The sequence below is a fragment of the Corythoichthys intestinalis genome, chromosome 4 (genome assembly GCF_030265065.1).
Source record: "Corythoichthys intestinalis isolate RoL2023-P3 chromosome 4, ASM3026506v1, whole genome shotgun sequence".
Lineage (NCBI taxonomy): Eukaryota > Metazoa > Chordata > Actinopteri > Syngnathiformes > Syngnathidae > Corythoichthys > Corythoichthys intestinalis.
This window is the reverse complement of record NC_080398.1, coordinates 56,662,547-56,673,447: the sequence shown is the minus strand read 5'-3', so window position 1 is coordinate 56,673,447 and position 10,901 is coordinate 56,662,547.

Below are 10,901 nucleotides of genomic sequence, written 5' to 3'. Positions count from 1 at the left end.
TGTCATGTTGGAAAACCCAGCCACAACCCATCTTCAATGCTCTGACTGAGGGAAGGAGGTTGTTCCCCAAAATCTCACAATACAGGGCCCCAGTCATCCTCTCTTTAATACAGTGCACTCGTCTTTTCCTATGCAGAGAAAAACACCTCCAAAGCATGATGCTTCACCCCCATGCTTAACAGTAGGGATGGTGTTTTTGAGATACTACTCGTCATTCTTCTTCCTCCAAGCACGGTTAGTGGAATTACGATCAAAAAGTTCTGTTTTGATCTCATCTGACCACAAAATTGTCTCCCATGACTCTGCTATTTAAGCAGGGGAGTCTTCTGTGTCATGCATGATTTCAAACCATGACGTCTAGTGTATTACCAACAGTAACCTTTGAAACGATGGTTCCAGCTCTTTTCAGGTCATTGAGACCAACACCTGTCATGTAGTTCTGGGCTGATTATTCACCTTTTTTAAGACCCCAGGAGGTGATATCTTACATGGGGCTCCACTCCGATTGAGATTGACCGTCATGTTTAGCTTCTCCCATTTTCTTATGATTGCTAAAACAGTGGACCTTTTTTCACCAAGCTGCTTGGTAATTGCTCCGTAGCCCTTTCCAGCCTTGTGGAGGTGTACAATTTTGTCTCTGGTGTCTTCGGACAGCTCTTTGGTCTTGGCCATGATACAAGTTTGAGTCTTACTGATTGTATGGATGGACAGGTGTCTTTATGCAGATATCGACCTCAAGCAAGTGCATTTGATTCTGGATAATACATGGAGTGGAGGTGGACTTTCAGGTCTTTCAGGGTCTGAATTCTAGCTGGTAAAAGGTGTTCAAATACTTATTTGCAGCTGTGTCACACAAATAAATTGTTAAAAAATCATGCATTGTGATTTCCGATTTTTTCTTTTTGGATTTTCTCTCTCACCTACAATGAAAATTTCAGACTCCTCCATGATTTCTAGGTGGAAGAACTTGCAAAATTGCAGGGTGTTCAAATACTTATTTTCTTCACTGTACATATGATTTGATATATACATATATATATATATGGCGGAAAACACAGACACGACTGAAAAAGCAGTTTCTGCTCTTGCACCCCCCTTAAAAATAAACTGTTGTTCTGTAAGCCAAAAGGACTGTTGTGTTTGATAGAACAATATGTCTATATGCTGCCATAGAAGATTCATGGCGCATTAAGTCCCCGAACTATTTTTAATTTGTCCATTTTACCCTGGAAACCCCTGTTTACAGACATCGCGCAATTGCTTTTGTTTAAACCTAGCCATAAAAAGAAAGTAAGTAATCGTATTTATTGTTCGAAATGTCTGTCATTTTTAGCTTTGAATCATTAATTGATGTCTAATTTTTTTTTTTTTTAAAAACACTTTAAAAAATTATTCACTCGCATAATTTAAACTTTTAAACAAATTACGTCACAATGAAAAAATTGGCGTCCGTAAAAAAGTCACGGATATCTACCTCATAACTATTGCTTAATTGTATTTTTTTCGTCACTGTCGCATTTTCCCCAATATTATATATGATAAATAATAGATCCAAACAAAGAAAAATTGGGGGAAAAAAACGTTTAAAAGGGTAAATATATGAAAAAAACATCTCAACCACTCCTTGATGTCTGTGATTTCTGCATCGCGACCCTTGTTATATTACTATGTTTCACCCATAAAATATCCCCAAAATCCGGCTGTGGCATTCCATCTTTGTCTTGATACTACGTGATACATGCTACATGGAGTTTTTGCATCGAAACAAGCTAAATACGCGATAATATCTCATGGCGATAAAATCGTGGCGTCTTTAATTCTGCTCTCGCGTGCTCTCATCTCTAGTTAGGGTTTTGCTGTTTTACATATATATTTTTTTTAAATGCCCACCTGTTCAAAATTTTTCCTTCCCCCAGAAAATTGAGATTTTAAGCTTTCTAATGATGTATCACACATGCATATTCGGTAATTTTGAAATTTGGCCAAATTGGGGGTCTCAGAGTGGAACTTCAAGTCACCTGAGTGTTTTCCGCCATATACATACAGAAATTTGAGTCAATAATCAAAGAAAGAACCAGAAAATTCATTGACCGGTCAGTTTTATTTAAAACTGTGCAGAATGCAAAAAACAAGCAATAAAATGGATTGCACTGTAAACATATGCTTAACAAGCTCAAAATCTCCAAAACCTATTTTAATAGCGGATTGCAAGCAAGAGTATGGTGGTTTTTATTGGTCAATATCTTGTTTACCTGCCTAATCTTGCTTGTACTTGTGTTTCTGCCTCTAGTGCTCAGTTATTGTATAGTTACAGGGGCTTATCCATCGTGCCGGAGGCATGACAAAGAAGCTATCAATTTACAATGAGCAAAAAAGAAAACAAAGTAACGTGTAACACAGGCAACAATTCGAAAAGTAGTGGAGTAAAAAGTACAAATAACTGCTGAAAAATGGAGTGAAGTAAAAGCAAAAAGTACCACTTAATATTTGTACTCAAGTGAAGATCAAATACACAAAAATGTACGTAAGTACAGTTCGTTACATTCCACCACTGCAAATAAGCGCTGCCACTCAAAAAGGACTGGACATCTGGTGCCGTCAATGGCATTGAAAGATCTCCTCCCTTTTCAAATGAGAAGCCACATTTCAGGCTTCAAACATAAAGATATAAAATTTTAATTTTTTGTCAAGAATCAACAACAAGTGGGACACAATCGTGAAGTGGAACAAAATTTATTGGATAATTTAAACATTTTTAACAAATAAAAAACTGAAAAGTGGGGCGTGCAATATTATTCGGCCCCCTTGCGTTAATACTTTGTAGCGCCACCTTTTGCTCCAATTACAGCTGCAAGTCGCTTGGGGTATGTTTCTATCAGTTTTGCACATCGAGAGACTGACATTCTTGCCCATTCTTCCTTGCAAAACAGCTCGAGCTCAGTGAGGTTGGATGGAGAGTGTTTGTGAACAGCAGTCTTCAGCTCTTTCCACAGATTCTCGATTGGATTCAGGTCTGGACTTTGACTTGGCCATTCTAACACCTGGATACGTTTATTTTTTAACCATTCCATTGTAGATTTGGCTTTATGTTTTGGATCATTGTCCTGTTGGAAGATAAATCTCCGTCCCAGTCTCAGGTCTTGTGCAGATACCAACAGGTTTTCTTCCAGAATGTTCCTGTATTTGGCTGCATCCATCTTCCCGTCAATTTTAACCATCTTCCCTGTCCCTGCTGAAGAAAATCAGGCCCAAACCATGATGCTGCCACCACCATGTTTGACAGTGGGGATGGTGTGTTCAGGGTGATGAGCTGTGTTGCTTTTACGCCAAACATATCGTTTTGCATTGTGGCCAAAAAGTTCAATTTTGGTTTCATCTGACCAGAGCACCTTCTTCCACATGTTTGGCGTGTCTCCCAGGTGGCTTGTGGCAAACTTTAAACGAGACTTTTTATGGATATCTTTGAAAAATGGCTTTCTTCTTGCCACTCTTCCATAAAGGCCAGATTTGTGCAGTGTACGACTGATTGTTGTCCTATGGACAGACTCTCCCACCTCAGCTGTAGATCTCTGCAGTTCATCCAGAGTGATCATGGGCCTCTTGGCTGCATCTCTGATCAGTTTTCTCCTTGTTTGAGAAGAAAGTTTGAAAGGACGGCCGGGTCTTGGTAGATTTGCAGGGGTCTGATGCTCCTTCCATTTCAATATGATGGCTTGCACAGTGCTCCTTGAGATGTTTAAAGCTTGGGAAATCTTTTTGTATCCAAATCCGGCTTTAAACTTCTCCACAACAGTATCTCGGACCTGCCTGGTGTGTTCCTTGGTTTTCATAATGCTCTCTGCACTTTAAACAGAACCCTGAGACTATCACAGAGCAGGTGCATTTATACGGAGACTTCATTACACACAGGTGGATTCTATTTATCATCATCGGTCATTTAGGACAACATTGGATCATTCAGAGATCCTCACTGAACTTCTGGAGTGAGTTTGCTGCACTGAAAGTAAAGGGGCCGAATAATATTGCACGCCCCACTTTTCAGTTTTTCATTTGTTAAAAAAGTTTAAATTATCCAATAAATGTTGTTCCACTTCACGATTGTGTCCCACTTGTTGATTCTTGACAAAAAAATTAAATTTCATATCTTTATGTTTGAAGCTTGAAATGTGGCGAAAGGTTGCAAGATTCAAGTGGGCCGAATACTTTTGCAAGGCACTGTAAATGTACCATTTCCTTTTTTTTTTTTAATTGGTGTCTGTTGTGACAATTTGTAAATATTGTCTTTGCCTCAGTAAAGGTTAAGAAACCGAATAATGCTGTTCTGAATCAGTGACAAGCAGATAGAGACATTTGGTCATTGTGTTAGTCAAACATATTCGTTTACACTGACAGCAATAGACAAGCCAGAGTTGCTTTAACCCAGGGGTGCTAGAAGTCACTCACAGCAGGGGGTGCTGAGGATCCTTTTTAGTTTCCTCATCCAAAAGCAGCCATTTCGGTCCAAATTTGTCATGATCGCACGTTTTCTCCATACACGCGTGCACAATGGCAGTACACACGCAAGCTGAATGGTTTACGTACTACTACTAGGCTGCTACAAAGACAGTGTTCTATTTCACCTACAATGTGTGTTGGAGTTTTTGTATTGTAAATAAAAGCGCCCGTGTGTTATAACGCAAATTAGTGCAGTTAGACGGCTGGATGACACTCGAACACATTTGAAAACTAAAATGTCCAATAAGCCTCAGTTTAACGCCCCCTTTTCCCGACACTAAAATAAATTGCACACAAATATCCAACAGCGTGCTGCACGGTGGCAGCTCAACAGCAACAACAAACAATAATATGGCTACAATGCAATACAATTTTTTTGCGCCATTTTCACGCCTGCTCTGACAACAGTTACAGTGGTGTGAAAAAGTATCTAAACCCTATGGAATTTGTCACATTTCTGCATAAAATCACCACCAAATGTGATCTGATCTTTGTCAAAATCACACGGATGAAAAAACAGTGTCTGCTTTAGCTAAAACCACCCAAACATTTATGTTTTCATATTTTAATGATGATTGTATGCAAACAATGAATAAGGGGAAAATTAAGTAAGTAAACCATCACATTTAATATTTTTTGCCCCACCCTTTGGCAGCAATAACTTACTTAGTAACAACCAGACATTCCTGTAGCTGCAGAGCAGTCTGGCACATCGATCAGGACTAATCTTGGCCCATTCTTCTCTACAAAACTGCTGTAGTTCGGTCAGATTCCCGGGATGTCTGGCATGAATCGCTGTTTTAGGTCAAGCCACAGCATCTCAATGGGGTTCAAGTCTGGACTTTGACTTGGGCACTCTAGAATGTGCATTTTGTTCCGCTGACATCATTCTGAAGTTGATTTACTTCTGTGTTTTAGATCATTGTCCTGTTGCAGCATCCATCCTCTTTTTAGCTTAGACTGTCTGACAGAAGGCATCAGGTTTTCCTGCAAAACATCCTGATAAACTTTTGAATTCCTTCTTCCATTAATGATTGCAAGTTGTCTAGGCCCTGAGGCAGGAAAACAGCTCCAAATCATGATGCTCCCTCCACCATGCTTCATGTTGGGGATGAGGTGTTGATGTTGGTGAGCTGTTCCATTTTTCTTCCACACATGACATTGTGTGTTACTCCCAAACAATTCAACTTTGGTTTCATCAGTCCACAAAATATTTTGCCAAAACGTCTGTGGTGTGTCCAAGTGGCTTTTTGCGAACCTTAAACGGGCAACAATGTCTTTTTTAGACAGCAGTGGCTTCCTCCACTGTGCTGGTGATTTCTGTAAGTCTTTAGATGTTCCAGGGTTCCTTTTTAACCTCTCTGAGTATTCGGCGCTGAACTCTTGGCGACGTCTTTGGTGGACGGCCATTCCTTGGGAGAGAAGCAACAGTGCCAAAGTATTTCCATTTGTAGACTTCTCCGACTGTCAACTGATGAACAACCAGACTTTTAGAGATGGTCCTTTCCCATCCTTTCCCAGCTTTATACAAATCAACAATCCTTGATCGCAGGTTTTCAGACAGCTCTTTTGACCGAGCCATGCTGCACATCAGACAATGCTCCTCATCAAGTCAATTCTTACCAGGTGTGTGTTTTATAATGGGCAGGGCAGCTTTAAACCATTCATAAGTGATTGGGCACACACCTGACTTAAATTGTTTGGTAAAAATTGGTTTCAATTTAAGTCTTTAAGTCTCCTTTGGCAGAGGGTACACTTACTTATTTTCCCTCTTCTGTCAGTGTTTGCATGCTATCCTCATTGAAATATAAAACCCTATAAATGTTTGGGTGGTTTAGTTAAAGCAGACACTGTTTTTACATCTGTGTGATTTTGACAAAGATCAGCCCACATTTGATGGTGATTTTATGCAGAAATGTGAGAAATTCCAAAAAGTTTGGATACTTTTTCATACCACTGTAACTTTTCCGATAGCCTTATTCAACGTGACCCGGTAGCGAGCAAGGTGTCAGGTGGTGAGCATGTTATTAACAACAACAACAAAACTTTTCAGCATATATATTTAATCCCCAAAGTTAAATACTCTCTTGTTTAAATATGTTTTATCTATAATTCCACAAAAAATATATATATACCGCGGCACAGTGACTGAGTGGTTAGCCTCACAGTTCTGAGATCCAGGGTTCAATCCTGAGCTCTGGCATTCCTGTGTGGAATTTGTATGTTCTCCCCGTACCTGCGTGGGTTTTCTCTGGGGACTCTGTTTTCCTCCCACATCACAAAAACATGTGGTAGGCTGATTGAACACTCTAAATTGTCCATAGATATGGGTGTGTGCGTGAATGGTTGTATGTTTCATTGTGCCCTGCGATTGGCGGGCAACCTATTCAGGGTGTAACCTGCCTACTGCCCGTGGTGAGATGGGATAGGCTCCAGCACCTCTGTAACCCTCGTGAGGAAAAGCGGCATGGAAAATGAATGAATGAAAACAATCTACCTAAACACTTTCTTTCTTGCCCAACACTAGGGGGTGCTGCAGCACCCCACTTACCGCCCCACTGCTTTAACCCATTATAGGGCAGTCATTGGCTGCCACTGATGGCGTGAGACGTGCAATCCATTTTGACTCGTAGTCGAAATGTATACAACGTCTAGCTCCGTCAATGGTATCTAGGGAGTTAACTGATAAGAACAATCTTTCTGCTCATCTTGTGACTGTGGTATTGTAATTGCCGAGGTCAGTCTTCTTTGGAAACGTAAAACTGGACAAACGGGTTATGTGAACAAGTGCAATTTTCTGTTTCACCCTGAAGACAAATACCACTAACTCACACCTCTTACCACAGGAAACATACCACAGCTTGAAAAGTGCTGCACTACAAACTCAGTTGCTGTAGCCTGGAAAGTGCTGCATGCAATAATAAAATGGTGCCAGTTATTACATACTACATTACATATTACTGGACGTAATATCAAAATGGCTGTAGTAGAACTCTCTTTCCATCGTTTATGGCCAAAATGAGAAATATGAGGCATTCCATTACTACTTCGTTTCCAACGTATGAAGGATTATGTTACACAAGAGTTTTAACCTTTACCTATTTGTTGCTTGTCATGTCTTTGCTTTCCTGTTGTGACTCTCCAATAAATATGAGATATTAATACACTGCTGCATATCCTAGCATGTGAAGAACATCACACATGCACTTTGACTCTTTGCTCAGTTGAGCTTTTTCAAGATCAAGTCATGAACTGCGTTTAATACTCAAATGCATGAACATCATTGTATCACTATAGTCAAGTGGCGAATATAAATTCTCTGTGTGACTGTATGTGTGAGATGAAAGGAATTGTAACTGGTTTAGCTGGTTAAGCATCTCATTCTCTGACTTTAGCTCTTTTGTCTTTATCTGAAATTCCCTTCCTCTCGTGGAACCACACCTTCACAAGCAACACCTGAGGTTATTTTACCGGCAAAAAGATTTTACAGTATACAGTATGTTGCATTTAAATCTTTGCCCAAGCAGTGTGGGCATGTCTCATATGGCAAATATTTGCTTTTTAATAGTTTTAGAAGTCAAACAAAATGATAAAAATACCCATTTTACTTTCAGTTTTCTCCCGACTGCCATTTTTTCCAAATTTTCCTGAGTAGAGGACAGTTGTGAACACCTGCATGTCGCTCACCCATTGGATACATGTAAATTAACCCATTTTTTTCTACCGAGGACATTTATGGCTTTTTATTGATACCACAACAGGAAGATCTATGCATTTTCTGGAAAATTGGGTGGGGATGCTTTCCTCTCTCTCTGTCTGTGTGTCTCTCTCTCTTGCGTGCGCTCTCTCTCCCCCATGGGTCACTTCATGTAGACTTTTGGTCACTTCACATAAATTTGGAGGCATTTTCGGCTCACTTCCTTGTAAGCTTATCTCCTGCCATTGGCGGGGCTAGACGTCCTATCCATTTTGATTGGGAGGGGCAAATGAACGTTCACATGACGTAAGACTGTAGACTGCTCTTTCTTAACCTTTTCAGGGGTGGTGCTCAATACACTGCAAATGCTGATGTACAACTTAATTAAATATGATAAGTGAACTAAACTCAATTTGTATCAACCTGTTGTGAACACTAATTTACAATAAGTACACTGCTGGCCAAAAGTATTGGCACCCCTGCAATTCTGTCAGATAATGCTCAATTTCTCCCAGAAAAGGACTGCAATTACAAATGCTTTGGTAGTAATATCTTCATTTATTTTGCTTACAATGAAAAAACACAAAAGAGAATGGGGGAGGGAGGGTGCATAATCATCATTTTCACACAAAACTCCTAAATGGGCCGGACAAAAGTATTGGCACCCTCAGGCTAATACTTGGTAGCACAACCTTTAGGCAAAATAACTGTGAACAAGCGCTCCGGAATCCATCAATGAGATTCTTACAATGCTCTCCTGGAATTTTAGACCATTCTTCTTTGGCCAACTCCTCCAGGTCTCTGAGATTTGAAGGGTGCCTTCCCAAAACTGCCATTTTCAGATCTCACCACAGGTGTTCTATGGGATTCAGTTCTGGACTCATTGCTGGCCACTTTAGAGGTCTCCAGTGCTTTCTCTCAAACCATTTTCTAGTGCTTTTTGAAGTGTGTTTTGGGTCATTGTCCTGCTGAAAAACCCATGACCTCTGAGGGAGACCCAGCTTTCTCACACTGGGCCCTACATTATACTGCAAAATTTGTTGGTAGCCTTCAGACTTCATAATGCCATGCACACGGTCAAGCAGTCCACTGCCAGAGGAAGCAAAGCAACCCCAAAACATCAGGGAACCTCCGCCATGTTTGACTGTTGACACTGTGTTCTTTTCTTTGAAAGCCTCATTTTTACCTGTAAATGCTATGTTTATGCCTTTTCCCAAAAAGCTCTACTTTTGTCTCATCTGACCAGAGATTCAAAGAACAGAACATTCTTCCAAAACGTTTTTGGCTTTCTCAGGTAAGTTTTGGCTCCAGCCTGGCTTTTTTATGTCTCTGGGTCAGAAGTGCGGTCGTCCTGGGTATCCTACCATAGAGTCCCTTTTCATTCAGACGCCGACGGATAGTACGGGTTGACACTTTTTAAACCCTCGGACTGAAGGACAGCTTGAACTTGTTTGGATGTTAGTCGAGGTCCTTTTTTTGAATGAATGAATGAATTTATTGTCATTGTCATCATCATCAGTATCACTGACAGTTACAAAGTGTGGGATAGTTTGGCCAAGAAAGAGAAACATTGACACAGAATATGGCGTAGTTTGCCCGAAAAGACGATGACAGAAAAAGGAAGACGGGAAAAAAGCATATGCTTATCAATACCCGTCCCACAACAGCCAGGGACGCACAGTCTAGCATGTTAGTGTTGCATAGCCCATTTTTTTTACTCATATATCTTTCCAAAAGTCATTGATTGCCATGGCATTTCGCAATATTGTCAATTTGAGTAGGTTCATTGGATAGGTTGATTTCCAAGTTGGTGTATGGAGGGATGGCCGGGGGTATCATGGAGGCCCACGTCTGCTGTATCCGCTCCGGAAGATTAGTCATCATCCTCCCTTGCCCGGTTCCCGCGAGCGAGCCTTTCATGATCCCGGATCTCCGTGATGATTTTCGTGACCATTTGAGCGGTGGCATCACTTAACGCTGCTTGTTCCTTCGTCACCTGGGACAATTTGTCGCCGTTGTTACGAGCAGTCTCCATTGCTTCGTTGAGTTGACGCTTCATTCTCATCGAGAATCGGTGTACCCAGAGAGCACCAAGAAGCAGCCTTTATCCAGCAGTCTTTATCCACCATCCGCACAGTCTTTCGTTAAAATCTCTCATCAATTTTTGTTTTCCATTCCACATCTAGGGAGGTTAGCTACAGTGCTGTGGGCTTTACACTTATTGATGACACTGTGCACAGTAGACACAGGAACATTCAGGTCTCGGTAGACGGACTTGTAGCCTTGAGCTTGTCCATGCTTCCTCACAATTTTGCTTCTCAAGTCTTTAGACAGTTCTTTGGTCTTCTTTCTTTTCTGCATGCTCAATGTGGTACACACAAGGACACAGGATAGAGGTTGAGTCAACTTTAATCCAATTTAACTGGCTGCACGTGTGATTAGTTATTGCCACCACCTGTTATGTGCCACAGGTGATTAACAGGTGCTGTTAATTACACAAGGTAGAGAAGCATTAGATGATTTTTCAAAGGGTGCCAATAGTTTTGTCCGGCCCATTTTTGGAGTTTTGTGTAAAATGATAATGATTTTTTTTTTTTTAACTTTTTTTAATCCATTCTCTTTTGTGTTTTTTAATTGCAAGCAAAATAAATGAAGATATTATTACCAAAGCATTTGTAATTGCAATCATTTTCTGGGAGAAATTGAGCAT